The sequence below is a fragment of the Gopherus evgoodei genome, chromosome 11 (assembly GCF_007399415.2).
Source record: "Gopherus evgoodei ecotype Sinaloan lineage chromosome 11, rGopEvg1_v1.p, whole genome shotgun sequence".
In the NCBI taxonomy this organism is placed as follows: Eukaryota; Metazoa; Chordata; order Testudines; family Testudinidae; genus Gopherus; species Gopherus evgoodei.
In genome coordinates, this window is record NC_044332.1 from 4,629,079 (window position 1) to 4,641,230 (window position 12,152).

The following is a 12,152-nucleotide window of genomic DNA, read 5'->3' on the forward strand; positions in this document are numbered from 1 at the left end:
AAATTGGAGAAATGGTCTGAGGTAAACAGGATGAAGTTTAATAAAGATAAATGCAAAGTGCTCCACTTAGGAAGGAACAATCAGTTTCACACATACAGAATGGGAAGGGACTGTCTAGGAAGGAGTATGGCAGAAAGAGATCTAGGGGTCATAGTGGATCACAAGCTTAATATGAGTCAGCAGTGTGATACTGTTGCAAAAAAAGCAAACGTGATTCTGGGATGCATTAACAGGTGTGTTGTAAACAAGACACGAGAAGTCATTCTTCCACTTTACTCTGCGCTGGTTAGGCCTCAACTGGAGTATTGTGTCCAGTTCTGGGCACCACGTTTCAAGAAAGATGTGGAGAAATTGGAGAGGGTCCAGAGAAGAGCAACAAGAATGATTAAAGGTCTTGAGAACATGACCTATGAAGGAAGGCTGAAGGAATTGGGTTTGTTTAGTTTGGAAAAGAAAAGACTGAGAGGGGACATGATAGCAATTTTCAGGTATCTAAAAGGGTGTCATCAGGAGGAGGGAGAAAACTTGTTCACCTTAGCCTCCAATGATAGAACAAGAAGCAATGGGCTTAAACTGCAGCAAGGGAGATTTAGGTTGGACATTAGGAATAAGTTCCTAACTGTCAGGGTAGTTAAACACTGGAATAAATTGCCTAGGGAAGTTGTGGAATCTCCATCTCTGGAGATATTTAAGAGTAGGTTAGATAAATGTCTATTAGGGATGGTCTAGACAGTATTTGGTCCTGCCATGAGGGCAGGGGACTGGACTCGATGACCTCTCGAGGTCCCTTCCAGTCCTAGAGTCTATGAGTCTATGAGACATAGTCACATGTCACTGTAAGACCCTCTAGTCTCTATTCCCCATGGGCTGACCCACACGTACACAGGAAGGCTTTCGAGTAACTAACTGATTGTTTCTGGAGCACCCTTAATGGCCTCCACTTAATATGTTTACATCAGTAATACAAGTTTATATCCTATTCACCTAACTCCAGATATAGAAATGATACATGCAAACAAATAGGATGAACACACTTAGTAGATTACAAGATTTCTAATGACACCATACAAGGGGTATTTAGCGTAAAGCATATTCCAGTTATATCATATTCATAAGCATGTGTCCATAAAGCATATGGAGTGCAACATCACACTTACATGGGACAACGATATGCAAAAGCTAACACAACTATGCCAACCTAACCCCCAGTGTAGACACAGCTAGGTCAATAGAAGAATGCTACTGTTGACTGGTTCAGAGAGGTGCTCCTACACAGAGGGAAAAACTCCTTCCATCAGTGTAGGCTGTCTCTGCGCTACAAGGGTTATGCCACTGTAGCTACGGCAAGACAGCTATGTCAGTATAGTCTCTGTCATATAGACACGTCCTTATTTAGGCATTTGAGTAAAGATTAGGAACCTAACTTTACATACCAAGTAGGAAAACTTGCATCTTTATGCACAGCACTTTCCTGACAGGGCTAGAAATTAGACATAGCTGCCTAATATAACAGCTGAATCCTAGGCAACAGTGCTAGAACGATGAATTTTGACACTACCCCCTTCCCAGACCTCACTATGCTTATGCAAATCTGCTACAGTGATACCTCTGGTAGACCAGTATGCATTCTTTCAGTCCCTCCTTACAAGCTGTGCTGGAGGGACAGAATTGGCAGCAGTGCTAAATGGGTGACTGCAATTGCTTATTGCAAAGTAGGGCTGGTAAGGCAAACCATGAATGCGTCAATCTTTTAACGCTTCTAGTTTGATACTTCAGTTGACAGCAGAGGGGGTTTTAAGCATAACTCCTTAAAGAAAAAACAAAAAGACTAAATGAAGTGAATTATTAAAGGTCTTATAAAATACTGAGAAGCTAGACCCACTGCTTTCCCTGCTCTTTAAGTAAACCCTCCCTCTAAACCAAAAATGAAGTATCTCGTCTCATTAAAATCTGTAGCAGCTAAGGGAGGGATTACGGTAGTCCTTCAGCATTTAATATAAATAGTTTTTCCCACCTTGCAAGCTTTATTACAGGTCTTTTAATAACCACATAGTTGTGTCCTTCCGTGCTGCACTGGTCTTGAAAGTTCTGGGATTCAATATGGTATAGTAATTTAGCAGCGACACAATGGTCTAAACCATTTCAGCCCAAAAGATAATCATAGTTCGGTCATTTCTATTTAAAATGAGTTTCTCCAGTGTTGAGCTGAGCCACGTGTGTTTCAATTATCACTTCAGCTGCTTGTGAAGTTTCTCTGGACAGTGTTAATGTTCTAGGTGGAACTATTTCTACAAATTCTTCAAGAATTCAAGTAGTAATGAGCCAATATCAAGAGCCAAACCCACCCCCCGGGTGGAACTCCTGTGATTTCAAGGTGCACAAGGTGAGTATATATTGCACAGCGATAATGAGACTCTTTTAGAGCACAAGGTGCTTCAATTTGAGTTTTCAGGTTAGTTTCTCGCTGAGCCACTTCAAATCATCCACAGGTGGAAGGGGTTTTTATCTACCCAATAGAGGCAAAGTGACCACAATTTTTGGGCATGAATCTGAGAGTTAGAAAACCCATTTTGTTCTCCCCATCTGAACTTCCCCTCACCACCAAAGAGAAAACAAGACCTTGGCTATGGACAGGGCAAGCCAAAGGCCCAGAGCTGGTGGTTTTAACATTGCTTCTGGAAATGTTTCTTCAGAAGCTGTTGTATTTCCCCAAAGCAATTTCACAATGATGGCCAACCAGAATGCCTTAGTGTTAAGATCTTGCAGGAAGAATTGTGTCCATGGTGTTGAATATGCACCTCCACAACAACCTCACATGATCGCAGCAAGTGAACTGTAAAGCTCAAGAACAAGGCTCCTGTATGCAGGAGAAAGCTGTCACAGCAACCGGTCAAAGATACCCACATGGCCATGAACCACTAACTTCAGAGTGCAATACAGAACTTGCGGCTTCAATCTTAATAAACCCACCAAAAGTTACATCACTTTTGAAAGAGTTCCTTAAATATGAGCATTAAGAGCGATAAAGATCCCCACATCTATCATGCTCCCATGACAGACTACTAACCCGAAGAGATGACAACACCTCAGCTGCGCTTGCTTGCTACCTTTACAGTACCCGCATCACTCCTCCACATACGTACAACAGTGGGATCGGCTGGCTGCACCAGCTGGATGATTTGGGAACGGCTGAGTGAACTGTTACTGAAACAGCAGCAGCATGACTGGCACTCAAATGTCCATACGTGCAACTGCTTGCACAAAGTGTGTTTGAAATTGCCTCCAGGTCACAAATTACAACCCCTGTCCTCATCTGAGGAGCCAGAATTCACCAAGGGACATGGCTTACCCAGCAGCTCAGTGAAAATGCATTTTACTAAACTAAGTGACTCATCAAAGGACAATTATATCCCTTGGTTCTCATACAGAGAGATTTGCCTGTGACTGAAGTCAAGCAGATTTCCCTACATGATGGAGCTCACGCACATCATTCCATTGCAGATTGCTACCTGGACCACTTAAGACTAATGCAAGAACCAAAAATAAATAAATAAAAAACAATGCATTGTGTAATTCACGGAGTGAAATTATCGACTAGCTGTGCTTGTTATACACTCCAGTCTGAAGAATACTTTACACTGTTGCTGATGTATCAGAGTGATTCCTAAGGAGTGACGGCTCCCTGTCCATTATTTAAAATCAGGTCGATAAGTACTCCGTAGCTACATCCACCCAATGTTACTTTTAGACTTCCATGCCAGAAGTCCTATTTGCTGGTTGTTCCACTGTTCCCATTCAAACATCAAAACTTCATTTCTCAGTTGTAAAGCTGCCTGCAATGAGACAAACTGGCTAACACAAGGACTTAGCATGTAACATAACCACAATGTTTGGTGTTACTAATCAAATATGACAGCTAAATTCCATCAGGAGCTTGTGCAGATTGCCCTCGTTGACTTACAAGGTAATTTTTTATCCCCCATTGTCCTTGATAAACCTCCGGCAGAAAGGCTCAGATACTAGAGTGATAGTTGCTATAGAAAACCTTATACAGCCTTCCCTCCTACTGGGTGAAACAGACTTGACTGGGGTTGTGCATGGGTCTAACAGGGCAGAATCAGAGGGAGCAGGTTTGTACAATTTTTGGTGGTGCCCAAATGGGTCCAAGTCCTGCCCCCCCCCCCCACACACACACACACACATATCCCTGCCTAAAGCTCTGGAAAGGAGTTTGGGTGTGGGAGGGGTCGGGCTCTGGGAGGGATTTTGGGTGCAGGCTCTGAGCTGGGGCAGGGCATCGGGGTGCAGGAGTTGGTGTGAGGGGCGAGCTCTGGAAGGGAGTTTGGGTGCGGGGTCTGGGCCAGGGCAGAGGGTTAGGGTGTGGGAGAGGGTGAGGGGTGCAGCGCTTACCTCAGGTGGCTCCCAAAATGACCCACAGCCTCTGGTAGCAGCTCCTAGGCAGGGGGCCGGAGGGGTTTCTGTGCACCGCTGCCTGCAGGCACCGCCCCCGCAGCTCCCATTGGCTGCTGTTGGCAGAGTCAGCACTCGGGGCGGGGGCAATGTGCTGAGACATGCCCCCAGGGGCCGCAGAGATGTGCTGGCTGCTTCCAGAAGCAGAGTGAGTGGGCAGGAAGCCACCTTAGCCCTGTTGCTCTGCCAGTGGTTGCGAGGGGGCCCCGGGCCTTTTTAAAGTGCCTGGGGGAATGTATTCAGTAGATCATAACCTTTACATAGATATGTTCCATGGCATATGTAGCATAAAACATATTCTAGTTATGTCATATATACATTCATAAGCATATTTCATACAGCCTTATGGGGCGCACTGTCACACACACACACAACTACGGACAGCCCTGTGGGACACTCCAGCTGCTTCAAGCCAACTACTTAATACCTATATGCATTTCAGCAGTTTGTCTTCCTTGGGTCTCTCACCCCAAAGGCTCAAGTCTTTTGAACTAGATTTCATTTAACAGATGTGTATGTTGGAGTTCTTGCAATGAACGAATGTCCACTAACCTCTGATCAATGGGTCAGACCAAGTCATTAGAGCACGGGACGGAATTATGAACAGCATTTGGTGGCCTGACTTGCATAACGTAACGTAGAGCAACAAAAATGATTAAAGGTCTAGCAAACAGGACCTGTGAGGGAAGACTGAAAAAATAGGGTTTGTTTAGTCTGGAGAGGAGAAGAGAAGACTGAGAGGGGACATAATAACAGTTTTCAAGTACATAAAAGGTTGTTACAAGGAGAAGCGTGAAAAATTGTTCTCATTAACCTCTGAGGATAGAACAAGAAGCAATGGGCTTAAATTGCAGCAAGGGAGGTTTAGGTTGGACATTAGGAAAAACTTCCTAACTGTCAGAGTGGTTAAGCACTAGAATAAATTGCCTAGGGAAGTTGTGGAGTCTCTATCATTGGAGACTTTTAAGAGCAGGTTAGACAAACACCTGTCCAGGATGGTCTAGATAATGCTAGATAATACCATGAGTGCAGGGGACTGGACTAGATGACCTCTCGAGGTCCCTTCTAGTCTTATGATTCTATGATTACTCCCATTCCCAGGTTTAAAAGTGCCAAATACCTTCTAGGAGAAGCCAACACAACCATCATCCTTGTAATGCGGTAAATGGTCCTACAAACTCCCAGAAGGCCTCTGGGCAGCTAGGCTGGGGCTGTCCAGGTACGAAGGTCAAGTCCTATTTCCTTTGTCTCTGCTTAATGTTGAAGCAGACAGGGAAAGGCTATGTGGTTGTGCAGCAAGTACAGCTATGCTTCCTAGGCCACCCTGCCATATATAAGAAAGACAAAGCTACAAGCTTCCCTTGCCAGAATGGCTACAGAACAGATTATCCCAGCAGAGATCACGTTCTCTGGCTTGGGCACCACAGAAGGGCAGGGACTTGGGTGGGGAAGGAGCTGCTTATACCTTGCAACAGACGGACATTTGAACTTCCATAACAGTGTAGGGTTTGGGGCCTATTTTTGGAAGTGTGCTGGTCATATGCCATGAAGAGCCTACCCTGCAAAAATCCTAACCACTGACCTCCTGGCCCCTTGGGCCTCTCTGGGGGTGCAGAGGGGCCAAAACGCAGTTCTATCTAGTCAGCTGGAAAGGATGGTCGAGTGGTTAGGGCACCAGCTTAGGACATGGAAGACCTGGCTTCAATTCCCTACTCTCCCATGGATTCCCCCATGACTTTGGGCAAATCTTCGCCGCTCTATGCCCATCTCTAAATCAGGGATAGTACTGCTCCCCTGCCTCATCATGTTGTGAGGCTAGATACAGAACAAGACTGAATCACTTTAAAAGCTACTGATGAAAAACACTATATAAGAAATAGGCATTTATTACTTGTCACTGGGTTCACTCACCAATGGCACCTCCTGCTGGCCATCCTGGAGATTAGCTCTGACAGTTAGTGCGTCCTCTTCCAGTGGTGCCTCTCCAGTCATCTTCTCACCCTGCAGACCTGCCTCACTTGAGAACTGCAGCACCCTCTTAATGACTCGGCCCTCTGGCCAGGTCATCATCTGCATTTCCCCCTTCCAGGGTTACCCAAAGTCCTTATATGGAAACAGTCCCAGGCAGTGTCCTGTGCTACCCCAATGGTGCCACTTCCCCAGTGGCCAGTCAGGAACCTAGGTCCACCCTCTACTCTGGGTTCAAGTTTAGGGACCCTCAGCTCAGCAGTTATGGGCTCTACCCTTTCAGCCCTCACTGCTCCTTCCCTGGACTGCTTCCTGCTCTTCCTGATTCCCCCTTCCCTGGGTGTACCAGCTCCAAACCAACTCCCTCTTCCAGGGAGGGACTATGGTTGCCACCTTTCTAATTACTGGTGACCGGACCCCTAAGGCCCTGCTCCTTCCCTGAGGCCCTGCTCCACCACTCAACTCCTCTCCCCACTTCCCCCTGTCACTTGCTGGATTGTCTCCACCTCCCTTGCTCCCTCCCCCCGGCCCCCGCCAGCTTAAAGGATCCATGACACACTTCCTTAATGGTCAAAACAGAAATCAGAGGTAGGAGAAGCCCCCAGAACTCCTGACTGCAAAATAACAAATATGAAATGGTAGAACTACACAGGCACTGGTCTACTTGGGATGTCTCTGCCCCACCCCCTTTTCAACAGCATACAGAGGACAGCTTGTGATTGGACCCTTAGTGCAAGTTACACAATGTGAGAAATTCCACATGTGCTCCCATGCTGATGGACTCATCCTATGCCAGCCTTTCCCCAAGTTCCCCACGCCCAGTTGTTTGGTACCACATACCAAGTGACCCAGGTTGGAGCCACACTGGAGCCTAGGACTGCTCCCTGACTGTCTCAGAATTCAGTGGAAAAAAACTACCAGGCACATCAAAGAGGCAAAGCCTACAGAAGGAGCAAGGCAAGGTAGGCCAAGGTGCATAAGGTTGTCTTTCGTCTCCGGTACCACACTGCTGCCTGTTGTTTAGAACCTGGGAACAAGCAATTTAAAGCGTGCAATTAAGTACAGAAAAGAAGGCTCTGCCCCCCTCCCTCTTCCCCACTGCAAAAAGAAATCACTACCACATTTGAAATTCAAGCTGTGGGGGGGCGGTGAGAGAAAGTCTGGCTGACTGATCCTTGTCAGTTTCACTAAATTGTTTTGGTCAAGAAAATTCTAAAAAGCTGTTTAATTTTTGCATTTTAGATAGAGACAACTTAGTTCCACAATTTCCTTTAATAGAATTAAAAATCAAAAACTGACAAATGGAAATGGTTTGTACAACCCAGAACGCATTGTTCAACTTTTCCAAATTGCCAGCAAACTGAAAAATCCATTTGCACGGTTCTATCTAAAATCTCTGCAGCTGGTGGATTGCATGCTGCTCCCCCAGTGATATTAGGGCAGGGACACAGCTTGCAAAGGATTTGTGAGGCTACATTGTAGCCATGGGTATTTTTAGTAAAAGTCATGGACAGGTCACGGGCAGTAAAAAAAATTCAGTGCCCGTGGCCTGTCCATGATCTTTACTATATACCCCTGACTAAAACTTGGGGTGGGGGAGCTCGGGAGCACAGCCTGGGGGCACCATGGGTGCTCAGAGGGGGCAGGGAGGTTGGCAAGGCTGGGGCAGGCTCCCTAACCAGCTCCTGAGAAGCAGTGACCTCCAGCTCCTAGCCTCCGCTCTGCCCCAAGCCCCAGTTCTGCAGGTCCCATGGGCTGGGAACCACGGCCAATGGGAGCTGCGGGGGCAGTGCCTGCAGGCAGAGGGAGCCCATAGATCTAGGAACTGAGGGAGGGGAGTTCATGTCACCCATCCAGGGAGTCCCACCCCAGGTAAGCACCACTCTGCACCCCAAACCCCAGCCCTAAGCCCCTCACCCACCCAAATGCCTGCTGCTGGGAGGCGGGGGTGGGGACGAGACTGCCCAGCAGTAACCAGTGCAACTGGCCCTGGGGCTGCTCAAGCTGCGCAGGCGGCTCCCCGGGCTAGCTACACAGGCCACTGCAGAAGTCATGGATTTAAATCTCCAGAATGACCCCCTTGTTAAGAAACTGCATCTTCAAGCATTGTAAATCTCAGCTGTCAGCATGCAGGATGGTAAGTGGTTAATAGGATAATCAATACACATGGAGAGCGTCTCTTGTTATTGGAAGAACAGCTCCTAGGATTTGTTAGCTTGGGGGATTTTCTCACACACACACACACAGACACACACACACCAGCGCCTTTCTAATTAGGGTTTAAAAGTCAGGAGCGTCAAGAGCACAATTGAAGTTCTTAGGCCGTTTCCTTGTCATTGAACATAGAAGCTTTTTGGAGCTTTTATTTGAAGCACAGCCATGTTCCCAGGAGCTTCACTGCTTCTGTTAGCATTTACTGCAACCGTGCAATCTGCTGTCTGAAGCCTCTTTACAGTCAAACAGGTATAAACAAAACAAAGGTGGGGGTAAGCGCCTGGGCCTGGCCGTGCCAGCCTGTGCTCCAGCTGACACCTCCGTTGCCATCAGTGCAATCTGATCGACCATACATCAGTTTGGGCATAGCAGATGGCAGAGGGTTTTTTTCCCCCAGCAAACAGGAATGTTTGCAAGACAGATTGGGGGGGGGGAGAGGGAAGAGAGGAGGAGGGGGAAGATAAAGGGTTGCAACCATGTTAAAACCTCTAATGTAACCAGAAAGTGTCCTGATCTTCCCTTATGCTGCTATCCTGGAAAATACAACTGCCGATTACTAAAATATCATCTGCTTTTTGGAAGGTGTTTGAGTCTAACATAAGCTGGAATCCATCTCCTTCAGAATTTTCTGCAGTTTGTGGGATTTCTTATTTTCAAGCATTCAGCTTACTAATTTAACTTCTAACATTGAACCTCTTTGCACCAGAAGCTAGCCCAGAGGTGAGCAAACTACGGTCCAGGGGCCACATCCGGCCCACCAGGTATTTTAATCCAGCCCTCAAGCTCCTACCAGGAAGCAGTGTCTGGGGCTTGCCCCACTCTGGCACTCCAGTCAGGGAGTGGGGTCAGGGTATTGTCCCCACTCTGCGGCTCCCAGAAGCAGCAGCACGTCCCTTCTCCGGCTCCTACACATAGGGGCAGCCAGGGGGCTCTGCATGCTGCCCCTACCCCAAGTGCTGCCCCCACAGCTCCCATTGGCCAGGAACCGCAGCCAATGGGAGCTGCAGGGGCACTGCCTGTGGACAGGGCAGCGTGCGGAGCCGCCTAGCCGCACCTCCGCATAGGAGTCAGAGAGGGGACATGGCGCTGTTTCTGGGAGCTGCTTGAGGTAAGCACCGCCTGGAGCCTGCCCCCCTGACCCTCTCCCATTCCCCAAATCCCTGCCCCAGCCCTGATCTCCCTTCCACCCTCTGAACCCCTCAGTCCCCACCCAGAGCACTCTCCTGCACCCCCAACCCCTCATACCCAGCCCCACTCCAGAGCCCGCACCCTCATCCAGAGCCCTCAACCTCCCGCACCCCCACCATCAATTTTGTGAGCATTCATGGCCCTCCATACAATTTCCATACCCAGATGTGAACCTCACTCCAAAAAGTTTGTCCACCCCTGAGCTAGCCATACAGGGATTCACACCAAGAAATGAGATATTTTGGAGCCTGGCATTTACAGTAAAGCAGTCTGAAATATTTTACGTTGACAACACCTTCCAAGGAAGAGCTTTGTGCTAAAAGGCAGCCCACTCACTGTGGTGTGCCTTCAGCTAGCTGACCTCCTGGGACAGAGGACAGAACACTACAGCAAATCTGCCCTCCCCTCTGTACACAGGTTTCTCACAGAATACGGAGTCAAGTTCAAGGTCTCAGTTCTTATCATGAAGGTACTCAATGGCCTGGGAGAGCTTAAAGCTCCAGGATGAACACTGCTTGACAATGCAGCTTGTCAAGCCCCACTGAAATTCCTAGCACAGGGTCAAGCTCTCCTGCACAGATGAGAGAGCTTTCTCCAGGGCCAATCTAAGACTAGAACAAATTCGCACCAGCACAGAGGGCCATCACAAATATCACCACCTTCCACTCCCAGTGCACAAGGAACAGCTCCAACCTGCCGTTTTTGATACAAACGCGTAATAGCAGTGTACATTAACACAATTCCTAAAACACAAAACCCTATCCGAGACAGAACATTGCACACACTGTTCTCCCCTGGGGAACAGGATAAGAGAGAAGGAGCCACACACAACAGATGTTAGTCACATTGCATTCTGCTCAGATGGCAGGTACCCTCATACTGTGCTGACAAGAGCAATGTAAGAACCTTCACCGAACAGGACAAATCAAGATGTGCCTTGCTGACTATGAGCTTTGTTCTTCAGTGACTTGAATACCAGTAGGTAAGCATTCCAGCAGAGTCACCTCCAGAAGGGTATGGCAGGAGGCAGAGGGAAGGGGGATAAAATTCCCTGCAGTAGGCTTTTCCTGTTTAGTCCAGACTTCAAAGTAGTTAAAAATTAACTTGGTAGGAGAGGACCTCCCCTCTTCCCACAGTACAATGTTGCTGTTTAGGGCTGTAGCAACAAAGAACGTGGACCCCTCCGAACATATGTCCGGGGCCCCTTACAATGCAGAAACAATAAAAAACTAAACAACTAAATTAATAACATTTATCTGCCGATCGCCATTATGAAAGCAAATACACATTCTTTGAATGGGTCCAACTAAAATTTGAAACTGACCGACAGACAACTGATGTAGCCAATAGCATTATGATGTATCATAATGACTTCACGGTTTTGTCAGTAAAACTGACATGGATTGTGCAATAGTGTCAATAAATGTCACTTACCTAGTTATACCTTACATTTTTTTTTGCCACTTTTAGGGGCCCCCTCTGGTTGGAGGGTACAGAGGGTGCTTGCTATGCCTCTGTTGCTGTTTTTCCTCTTGTTCCACATTGACATGTCTTGAGAATCTGTGCTTTTGATCTGAGAAGCTTACAAAGCACAGAGCATTTTGGACAACTCTTTGCTAGCTTATCGTCACTCCTAGAAGTGTCAGCACAAGCCAACAATGGTAGATTATTAGGGTTAGAAGGGACCTCAGGAGATCATCTACTCCAATCCCCTGCTCAAAGCAGGACCAATCCCCAAATGGCTCTGTTAAGGATTGAACTTGCAACCCTGGGTTTAGCAGCCCAATGCTCAACCACTGAGCTATCCCTCCTCCCTAATGCTCAAAGGCTGGACAAAGTTTAGTCTGTGCACATTCCATCTTCTCATTTACCACTCAGTAGCTGAAGTCTTGCTCCTCTCCCTGCTGATGCTTTAAACAGTTCTGTGACGTTGTCATACATTTCCCTCTTGAGGAACCTGTAATTGTCACTTGTGCCAATGTGTCTAATGCTTCAATAGCTGGCCTGCCAAAGAAAGGTTATCAGAAGCTTTTATCTTCATGGACTTCTTGTCTGCTGACATCTCCCTCCCAGCTGAGCTCAGCCTGGGATTTCTCTCAGATCTAGACTTTTTTTTTTTGCTTCATACCACAAGGGATTCTCCAACACTTTTCATTCCAGCAGTAAGTCAGGGCTGACCATTGTGGAATGTCTCCTGGTGTCTTAACTAGATTTGACTGAAGATTAACGGATCTTTTCCTGATGATTCCCTTCTTGCCTTCATTTTGTTTAGCTGCCTAAGGCTTCATCTCACTGATGTAGCACTAGGACTG